Genomic DNA, 10775 nt, shown 5'->3' on the forward strand with positions numbered 1-10775 from the left:
ACTCACAGAGCTACTTATGAAAAACTTAGAGCCTTGAGGGGACCTCCAATGATGTATCTATGGCTGTTAGCTCAGGGTTCTGGAAGAGCGTGACATGCATGAGATAATCTGTGATTTTTTTATCCAGGTTTTAAGAAATTTGTCTCTGACATTTTTGCCTTAAGTTATGGTCATATTTCAATATTTTTTCACACACAATATAATGTACAAAGTTTAAATAATTTAATATTAATTTTTAATGTTCCTGATGCTACCAAGGACAAGGCTCAATCCTTGTGCTCTCTGCACACAGAGAAAAGGACAGTATTTGCATTTCCAATAACTTTATCTGTGAGGCTGGTAATGTCTGATATTAACTCTGAGGCCCAGAACATTTAATGAAGTAAAGGAAACTGTTAACCTCAGCCAAACCACTGGGACCAGCACAGATTAAGAATATAAAAGTTAATTTGTCTAGTTAGAAAACTGTGTTTGGTTTACAGTTGAACACAAACCACGTTTACACTTTGTAACGACTCTAAAATTCACACACTGTAGTTAATTTTCTAACATAAGATAAGCATAAAATCATTTTTCTTTTCTGTCACTTATTTATGGAAAACAACTCACCAATTTCCAGAATGTGAAAAAGAGCTTGAGGGAAAAAAGACATCTTGTTTGACTCAGTCAACTGTAATTTGTAACTAATTAGTTCTTCTCTGAAGAAAAGAAGAAATGAAAACTATGTCCTAAAAAGGTATTTGCCCAAGGAAAAAAGTAAAATGCAGAAAACACCTAATCTTATTGTGTAAAAATGAGAAAAAGACTTCCAAACTTGTACAGGGTCTTCCACAAAACAAGCCAAGACTAGGCTCATTGGAACTGACCAATGAAAATCTGGCAAAGTGCTATAGGGTGTGGTCCAGGCTACAAATTGATATTTTAAGTTTGTTCAAATTAAAAATTCTAGTGCACTCAGTCATTCTCTCAAAATAGGAGAACATAATTAAAACATTTTAGATAATGCAATAAAATATTTTCTTTTGAGTAGTGGTTACTCAAACTGTTTCCATAGAACCCCTGACGGAGTCCAACTCCAATAGGAAACCAGTCGGACTTACTGCCAGCCATGCGAACCAGACTACTGCTCTGTTTATACAGGCACTCATAGCAAAGAGCCCGATACCTCATACACCCAGAGCACCCCCCACAGAATATCCCGAGGGACACGGTCAACTGGCTTTTCCAGATCCACAAAACTGTGATAGGCATAGGGGATCCAATAACTGAACACCACTCAGATTCAGATCAGCGGGGCTGTTCCTCTCAATCATGCCCCTCCAGGTCTCACTGTCAAGAAATGTATAAAGAAAAGAAAGACTATTACTTTGCGAGGTTAAGAGGTGTTTAGCTACTGTCGTTACTGCAGGTGCTGCCGCTGCTGAGGTCGGGTCTCTCTCATTTATGGATCTACTCATGTGCTTTAAGGTGGCCCGACTGGCTGAAGCTCTTGCTGCAATGGCAGCAGTTGAAGGGCCCCTCACCCATGTGGACTTGCTGGTGGTTGCAGAAAACTCATCTCCTTGGCGAAGGTCTTGCCGCAGTGCGAGCAGCAGAAGGGCCTCTTCCCGGTGTGGCTCAGCTGGTGGGCTTTCGGTTCCTTTGACTGGCAGAAGCTCTTGCCGCACTTTGTGCAGGCGAAGGGCTTGTCACCCGTGTGGAGCCTCTGGTGCAAGTGGAGGTGGTGTGCCTTGGTGAAGCCTTTGAGGCAGTGGGCACAGGTGTAGGGCTTCTGCCAAATGTGGATGAGCTGGTGCCTCTTCAGGTTGCCTGCCTGGCCGCACTCTTGAAGCCCTTTCCACACTGCAAGCAAGTGTAAGGCCTCTCTCCGGTGTGGATTCACTGGTTTCCAGGTTGCCCAAAGTGCTGAAGTCTTTGCCGCACTGCGTGATTTCAAGGTATGCGAGAGTGCGATTTTGTGCCGGCCTGGGGGCCCTTAGCTGCCTCGGCCGACTGCAGCTCGTACAGGTGTCCCGTCTGGACCGTCTGGCCTTCATCAAGGCGCAGCTTGTTGAGCTCTAGACTCTAGCATGGACTCTAGACCATTCATCTCCAATTTGAGGTGGTTGGACATGAGGTTGGGTTCATACTCTGGTTTGAGAGACACCAGCTCCCTGGTCTAGTAACACTGAACGTCGGCGTGCTGCTCTGATTTGATGTACTCCAAGCTGTCGTGCACATGGGTGATGTAGTCGAAGACGAGGCTGGGTTCGTAATGAGACTTGAAGGAGTCCAGCTTCACGCCGTGGAAGGAGCGCAGGTCGCTGTGCTGCTCAGACTTGATGTAGTCCAGGCCGCTGATCTCCATCTTGATCTGCTCAGAGCCCAGCTCAGCCGTGCTCAGTAGCTGGATCTCTGAGAGGTCCACCATGTTGTTGGAATCCAGGTCCTGCTCGGACTTGATGCAGGACAGCATGGCCATGGGCTCGGCGATGTCTGAGGTGAGTGTGCTGAGGGTGGGCGTGCTGCAGCTGAACAAGTTTTCACAGTTCTGTTTCAAAGTCCTTTTGTTTTATTGCCTTCTTTTGAATTTTTGGATCTCTGTAGTACATTGGAACCTCCAACAACCATCCACCCTTACAGTGTTCTGTAAGAAAGAAACAACAACCAGTATCTTTCACAAAAATAACAGACACAAATAGCCACATTTTACAAGTTAGTACTAGTAATATTAATACTAGTGATAAACCGATATATTGGCCAATTTTGGGTTTTCTTCATATATATATATATATATATACACACTAGCGCAAAAGGCCAATATTTACACAATGCTGTGGGCAGCTCTGTCATTCTGGCTGTTAGAGCGCCCCTTGTGTGCATTTTGTCATCTTACAGACAGACATCATCGAGTACAAGCCTCCAACATGTAGCTGCATGCCATCTCATCAGAGAAAATGGTATGAATTATTTTCTCTTCTTCTGCTCTCACTATTTGTTACTGGCTGCTCTTTCTAACATACACTCAATAATCTGCTCTCATAAACGACTGAGTGAATAGTTGTAACCTAGAAACCCAGTGTTATTTAGCCTCTTATTATGCTCATTGGTCGGCGGTGCCTATAAAAAAAAAAAATCACTTGTTATAAGTTACAGTCAATGATTAAAGTCACTGATTTTCATTGATTTAATCATTTTATATATAATCTCACTCAATACATACATATTGTTGCTGTTACTGGAAATTGATATGAAAAAATATTAGTTAAAGTACAGATTTTCAGATTTTTCACGGTGCCATATTTGAGTAATGGGTACATATCATACATCAATTGAACGGTCAGACTCTCAGGATCATGAAGATATAGACTAAAATTTAGGACTAAGGAATTAAAGCCAAAAAAAATAAGATATTTCAAACTTCCTCATCGATGATAAAACCACTGCTTCTCGAAGCCTGAAGAGCCCACAAGCAGCTCACACAAAAAGTTAACATAGCAAACCTTTCGTGAGTAATCCTCATGTTTTTGTCAAAAGTACAGGCCGAAAAAAAATCTCGAAAAAAGAGTACACATTATCAAAATATAATCAAAATATGATCCCCATGGACCCATGTGTCATAAAGTTCAATTTTACAAAATGTTGAGGAGTCAGTTGCAGGTTTATTCAAGAGACAAAAAGTAGAAGAGGAGTCAAAAAACCATGAAGACCGTCCAAGAAAAAACAACCGTAATCCAAAGGGTAAACAGATCAAAGGGATAAACCAAGTCCAAAGCCAAGATTCAAAAAACCATGAAAAGCTAATACAAACACTAATGCTCGGAATTGCCAATATACTTCTAACAATACTTCACAACCTGTGGAACAAAACCGTGAGCTTAAATGCTCTACAAATGATTTGGCTTCTTAGAGACAGGTGAGGAATCTAGGTTAGAACTCAGGTGAGTGTGACCTCTGGTGGTTTGGAGGAGAAACTGCTTGGGCTGATGTGACACCATGTCACTGCAGCGTAGCTTAGGCGCTCAGCTTTCCAATGACATGTCAATCAAATCTGTAGACCAATCAGAGTTATGGTGATGTTCACCCAAGGAGGCAGGACAGACCCAGACACCGCGAGAGACCCAGACCCAGACACCGCGAGAGAGACTCAAACGTATCTGTTTTGCAGTCAAAAGCTCCACAAACAACAATCAAGTCAATAAACATGTTTTAAAGCTTAGATGTCTTTTACTAGTTACATTTCCCCCACTGAGGGTATTTAAATGCAGCAGGGGTGTGGGGGAGGTTGCCTTGTTCTACAGCCAATCAGAGTGCAGCTCTCGCCTTTTAACACGTCAGTCATTTAAAGAGCTTTGAGACGGTTAAATCCAATTGATCACTTTTCCAATTGATCCCTCTTACACAAACCCGTTAAAAGTCGGGCAGCAGTATTTTGTACCAATTGGAGACGTCTGAGGGAGGACTGGCTGACTCCAAAATACAGTGCATTGCAGTAATCCAGCTTTGATGTGATGAAGGCATGGATTACTGTTTGAAAGTGCTCATGTGTGAGAAATGGCTTCACCTTTGCCAGCTGCCTCAGGTGATGCCGTGACAGGGAGATGCCGATGGGCTCCAGGAAACGCCAGGACACAACGAATTGAGGGGATAATCCACATCCTGGCCGGGAAATGGATGACGATTGTGAGAGGCAGACCTTTAGTTTCACTAGCCGACCGCCACGTTTACCGCAGCGGCGACGCTTTCGCCGAATTTTAGCTTTAGCTTTGTTTGGTGTTTACCTGTGTTTTGTATTTAGTATCTAGTCTTGTTTAGTGTTTAGTGTTAGCTTACCTCTGTCTAGTTACCTTTTGTTTATTGTTATTAAAGTCTCCTGCATATACCCCATCCCCTTGCTCCTTGACCACTCCTAAACACCCGAATTACTACAGTGTTTTTCTCTACTTCTTGGGGACCCTAGAGGGGTTGCTGGGGAGCACTCATTCTGGAGGAGGATAGAGTAGCTTACTGTATCAAAGGCAGCACTTAGATCGAGTACACTAAAGCCGCCATTATCTGCAGTTACCAGCAAGTAACTGACTACTTTAACCAGTGCAGTTTCGGTACTGTGACATGGACGGAAAGCAGACTGAAGTAGATCAAAAAGGTTATTTGATTCAAGAAAGGTTTTAAGTTGATTAGCCACTACTCTTTCTAGAACTTTTGAAAGGAATGGGAGCTTAGAGGCGAAAATTGTTTGTTATTCTGATCAAGACCAGGTTTTTTGAGAATTGGAGTTACTGCTGCAACTTTGTAGATTGAGGGGACGTGGCTATTGAGCAATGACTGATTAATAATGGCTGTGAGGTGGGGGGCCAGAGTAATTATACAGGCTTTGGTTAGGGGTGTAGGGAGGGGAACAAGACAGTAGGTTGTGGTTTTAGATTTAGAAATAATTTCAAGAATGACTGAATCAGTAACCGGCTCAAAAGCAGAGAAGAAAAGAGGGAGTTCCAGAGGGAGAAGGGCTGACTACCAGAAAGAGAATGTATAGGATGCAGGAGTGGTGAGTGAGTCATTAATTTGAGTTATTTTATGTTCAAAGAACTTACAAAAAGAGTCACAGAGTTCAAGAAGGGGCTACAATGCTGATAGGGTGTTTAAAGAGCTTTGAGACCGTTAAATCCAATTGATCACTTGTGGAGTGACATCAAAAATGCTGAAGAATTTCATTCATTTTCCTTCATTTAACCAGGAAAGAATCTCACTGAGATTAAGAATCTCTCTTACAGGAGAGTCCTGGCCAAGACAGGCAGCAGCACATACAATGTTTCCCCAAACACCACAAACCACAAAATCTCTAATAAGCTATTTAAGACATTCCAATGTCTGAAGATTGCTTTTTAAAACATTAGTGGCACTAAATCATGTAATTTAAATACTTTCTTTACCAAATATAAGTCTGATGGTGCAGCCTAACCAAAAGCTTGTTTTTCTATTTCAGTACGTACTGTGGAAACCTTAAGTAGATACAATGATTGAGAGTGTAATATCCATTACTTTTCTGATATGAAGAATGCAGAAATGTGCAATGTATTTCTATCAGGTTGGGCTGGAATATCAGTTTGAAGGTGTCAGATGTTAATTGACTACCAACAGCCAAACAGACGTAAAGCAGTTATCAGGAATAAAGGTAAAACAATCAAATGTTAGTTCAGTGATTAACAAAACAGCTACATCTCTTTAAAAAAAACATAGATTTGAATAACATTTCAGAATTGATGTTAATGTGCAGCATTACAGCAGAGCGCACTTTTCTGAATTACACACCTGTTCTCTCTACGAAACGTTTGAACGATTGAAGACACAATTGTTCTTCCAATATGCGGCTGCCCCCGGCGATCAGCTTCAGCCGTCGTAAGACCGTGATTTAAAACATGTTCCACGATTGTTTCCCTCATTTCATCTGGGACAAACCTATGGGCATGGACTCTCCTACCTTATCCTCTGTCTTGACCCCTCAGCCTTCCACCACCCAGCCTTACCCCTCTTCTCAACTGTTCATCCTGTTCATGACCTAAAGCCTAAATGTATTGGAAGGTAAGACAATTCAACAGAAAAACAGTAGAACACATTTTGATGAACATGACATAAGCAATTGATAAACACAACTGACTATTGAACATGACCATTTGCATGAATGTACAAAATTATTTGCAAAATGAGAAACACAATGAGAAATGCTATTATGATGTGCACAAGTGACAAGGAGATGTGAAGATTGAATGAACAATTTTGAGAATTTCAATTCTGATCTGAGAAATGAGCCAAATTCACTGAGAAAAACTGTAATCATTTGTGCTACACAACCCTGACCTGGAAAAGCGGTTACAGACAATTAATGAATGAATTAGTGTTAAACGGTCTTGTCTTTCTCCTCTGTATCATAACGACACGCTCTGTCATTGACCAACAGTAAAGAGCATGAATGTGAATTTGGTCCAGTCTCTTTCAGTAAATCTCCCACACACAGTAATGAAAGTGTGTATTGTTTATATGCACCTCACAGTAAAAATGCAGCCTGTGCATTTCCACTGCCATCAAAGACATTCAGAAATGACTTACAGAATTACTGATGTACTGACAACGTGGCTAAACGTGTTGACCGTCCTGTTCATAACCAACCACACAAGGTCTTGTTCTGATGACACTGACATGTTCATTGACATAGAAACTTCATTCTGGGACGTGATCTAAGGATTCTGAGCATGTTACAGGCATTTGACAGTGATCCAGGGCCTTTACATTGTATTAATCAGAATTACTATATTCTCAATAAGGGAACAGGGTGTTTATGTAGAAAGGTAGTGTAGTAGGCCTCTGAAAATAAAACTATTAATAAATGTTTGTTTCAACGTCTGAAATCTGTACTACTTTATATTAGAGGATTAATAATTAACACCATTGCGTTCTGTATTAATTTGCATTTTGCACAGCACCCCAACTTTTCTGGAAATGGGGTTTATGCATCACTTTGTAAAGAGAAGTCCTGGAGCTTACTGCAAATACATTATTAAAAGAACAGCAGGCTACCCCCCAGCTGTAAGACAGGGCTGAATCTACTGTAACTTAGTACCAACAAGTGGATACAGTCAGAAGCAGTGTTCAGAAAAGGCAGTGGAGTTCTCCTGTTTTCAGCCTTCAAAACACTGCCATGTTCAAGTCCATAGAAACCTACTAATGTCTCCAAATTACTGACAAATTGAACAAAACACAAGCCTTTTTCATCAGAAACTTTAATACACTCTGTGTAGAGGAGGGGTTCACTATCTCTACAACATCAACTCAACCTTCATCTGATCAGGGACACACTCACTCACACACACACACTTCACACACACACACACACACACACACACATGCACACACACACACACACACACACAGGGTTAATTTTAGAATGTTTAGGACGCCGCACGCCTTACAGCATAATTCACAGGAACAACTCCAGAATTCTTTGAGGAAACCACTTCAACCTTCGTCAGAGTGTCGCCCTGATTAAGATCGTGATGCACCTCTATGATGACAAGCTTATTCACTCCTACATCAACCTGAGAGAGAGAGAGACAGAGAGAGACAGAGAGAGAGAGAGAGAGAGAGAGAGAGAAGGATGGTACAGTGTTAGAGAAGTATTTTACTCTACATCTGTTTACTGTGGAGGAATAAATATGTCATTACTGCAAATGAATAAAAAATATTACATACATAAATATATGGTGTAATAAAGAAATGAATGAGTGAAAAATGAACAAATATCCAAATAAATGCTGTAAGAAATTAATAAATATATTTATAAAATGAGAAAGAATATTATTAAATGTATATTTCCATTATTTATAAATGTGTGTATTTCCATATTTATTCATTTTTATATGATTCCACATTTCTACATTTATTTTTGTGTTTCTGTGTCTGTGCTAATTGAGTGTGCTATTCTCAGGAGACCCACATTTTATTCCTTGATTCATATCTCAACTCAGGAAACACACACTGAACATTTACTACATTATTTAATTAAACATAATGAACTCTGGCCTCTTTGTTTCTCAACACCACTGTTAATAATGTTCAGAATTAGGGTGAATGCAGTATTCCCCACTTGCCCCTACCACATATGGCACTTTTCCACTGTATGGACCTTACTCAACGAGTAAACACAACGAGTAAACAACGTTTAAGGTCACTGCTGCCATTGCTGTGTTCTCCAAAGCCCACTGTTCCTGCTAGAGACTGGGTTTTGAGGCAACACCCAATACATTTAGTGATAATATCTGATTGTGGAAGTCTTCTGAAGGAGAATGAAGCCCTAAATGTAACTAAAGTCCAGCAGCTCCTCTGATATCACTGCAGACTGTTGCAGAGCTGCTACAGAGCGGTGCTAGTCACCTGGGAATGAAGCACTGCTCTGTTCTGATGACGTATCAGGGTCTTGAAGGGTCGTCGTAGGGGGAGATTTAAACACTGCACCCTGTAACTCAACCCCAAGGGGAGCGAGGACACTCAGAAACAAGGGGGAGGGGGGAATGAGGAATGGGATTCACCCTAAAGTGAGTACTGCAGCAGCTGGGGTAACTATAGTCTGGGTTACAGCGTAATGTAAAGCTTCCACAAGGGGGCGTTTGTGTTCATGTTCAGTTTGGGTTTGTGTTTCTTAAATATAACTTTATTATTCCCACTCAAACAGCACAATCTTAACTAGAACCTTTATCTAGAACCTCCTTTCAGCTTGTTCATGTTTTTCTGGGGATTACACATTTATTACCAACAGACAAACCATAGTCACGTATAAAAAGTTAAATGTACCTTGATTCTGTAGTTCACTCCTCCAGCAACTTGGGTTTGGTACGTCAGAGCCTCGAAACCAGAAAACTCCTCTCCAAGCTGCTTTTGGACTTCAGGCTGTAGCTGAAATAATAAAAACAACATTTTACAACTACAGCTCAAACAACAGTAAATCAGAATAATATCTCCACAGACTGTCTTCACTTTTAATAATAATAATACTAACAGACCACCTTCACTATAATAATAGTACTGATGATGATGATGATACAGCTTCAACTTAAAGTCACTGTTCTCAATGCCAAGTGTGGGCTGGAGGGGTCTATGTGGAACTGTTTTGACCTAATCCAGCTTATGAACTGTGCATTAAGAAGGTTTTTCATGCAATTACAACAGTTTATAAACAACCAGATATTGTGCTCTAAGCTGTTTATGAACTCTCATGAGCTTTAGAAGAAGTGTTATCAGTTTAGACCCAGACTAGACACAAGGTATCAACAGTTTTCCGTCAGTGAAATGAATAACACACTGGAACACAGCAGTGGGTTTTAATTCTGACCCTGAGCAGGACGGAGCACTTACAGAAGAATAAATTACAGAGAAGAACAATATTCACCTTCCTGCAGATCTCATTCACGCTGTTGTCAGTGTTCTTCCACTCTGACCATACTCCAAGTTGTGGAGTTGTTGGAGCAGACTCTGCGATCGCGAACAAGACAACAACGAGCAGGAGACAGAAGCAAGACGCCATGGTGCTGAGGAGAGTCTTTCAGGAGAAGTGACACCTCTGAGTGAGTGGAGTGTAGTTCTGAGAGTGAGTTCAAACTGCTGTAAAGCTGCTGTATTTCTACCTGCATCTTCATCAATATCACCTTCATCTCTCAGCACAGGAACCAATCAGAAATTAAACCACTCCCTGAGGCAATAATAAGAGCCTTGCCTCATTTTCCTGTGAAACCTGTTCCTCCAGATGTTTGGAAAAATACTTGATTTCTTCATTTTAAATAATTTCTGTGCAGAAAAGATTTCTTTATTTTTATTTTCAGAGGAAAAAGAAACATCTTTAAAATCTTTGCTGTGTGTGTGTGTGTAGTTTTGCTGATGAGACTAATTTACATTGTCCTGAGACCTTGAATAGATTGAAATGATCCATTTTAAAGTAATGTTTAAATATATACATGTTATCTTTGAATTTATAAAAAATTATATTTATAATATTTGTTGGATGGTAATAAAAAATAAAAAAGTGAATGTGTAATCTCAGGGACACTGATGGACCACAGAGTGGACACTTTTTAAACCCACACTATTAACGCGTAATTTGTTTCTATGGAAACAGTTTGAGTAACCACTACTCAAAAGAAAATATTTTATTGCATTACTTAAAATGTTTTAATTATGTCTTCCTATTTTGAGAGAATAACTGAGTGCACTAGAATTTTTAATTTGAACAAACTTAAAATATCAATTTGTAG

General features: G+C 40.4%; 1 pseudogene; it reads right to left on the bottom strand.

Annotated features, from left to right (window-relative positions):
• Positions 1–1386: 1386 nt before the first annotated feature.
• Positions 1387–10051, bottom strand: LOC136678568 (zinc finger protein 383-like; annotated as a pseudogene).
• Positions 10052–10775: the final 724 nt, after the last annotated feature.

Source organism: Hoplias malabaricus, chromosome Y (assembly GCF_029633855.1).
Source record: "Hoplias malabaricus isolate fHopMal1 chromosome Y, fHopMal1.hap1, whole genome shotgun sequence".
Lineage (NCBI taxonomy): Eukaryota > Metazoa > Chordata > Actinopteri > Characiformes > Erythrinidae > Hoplias > Hoplias malabaricus.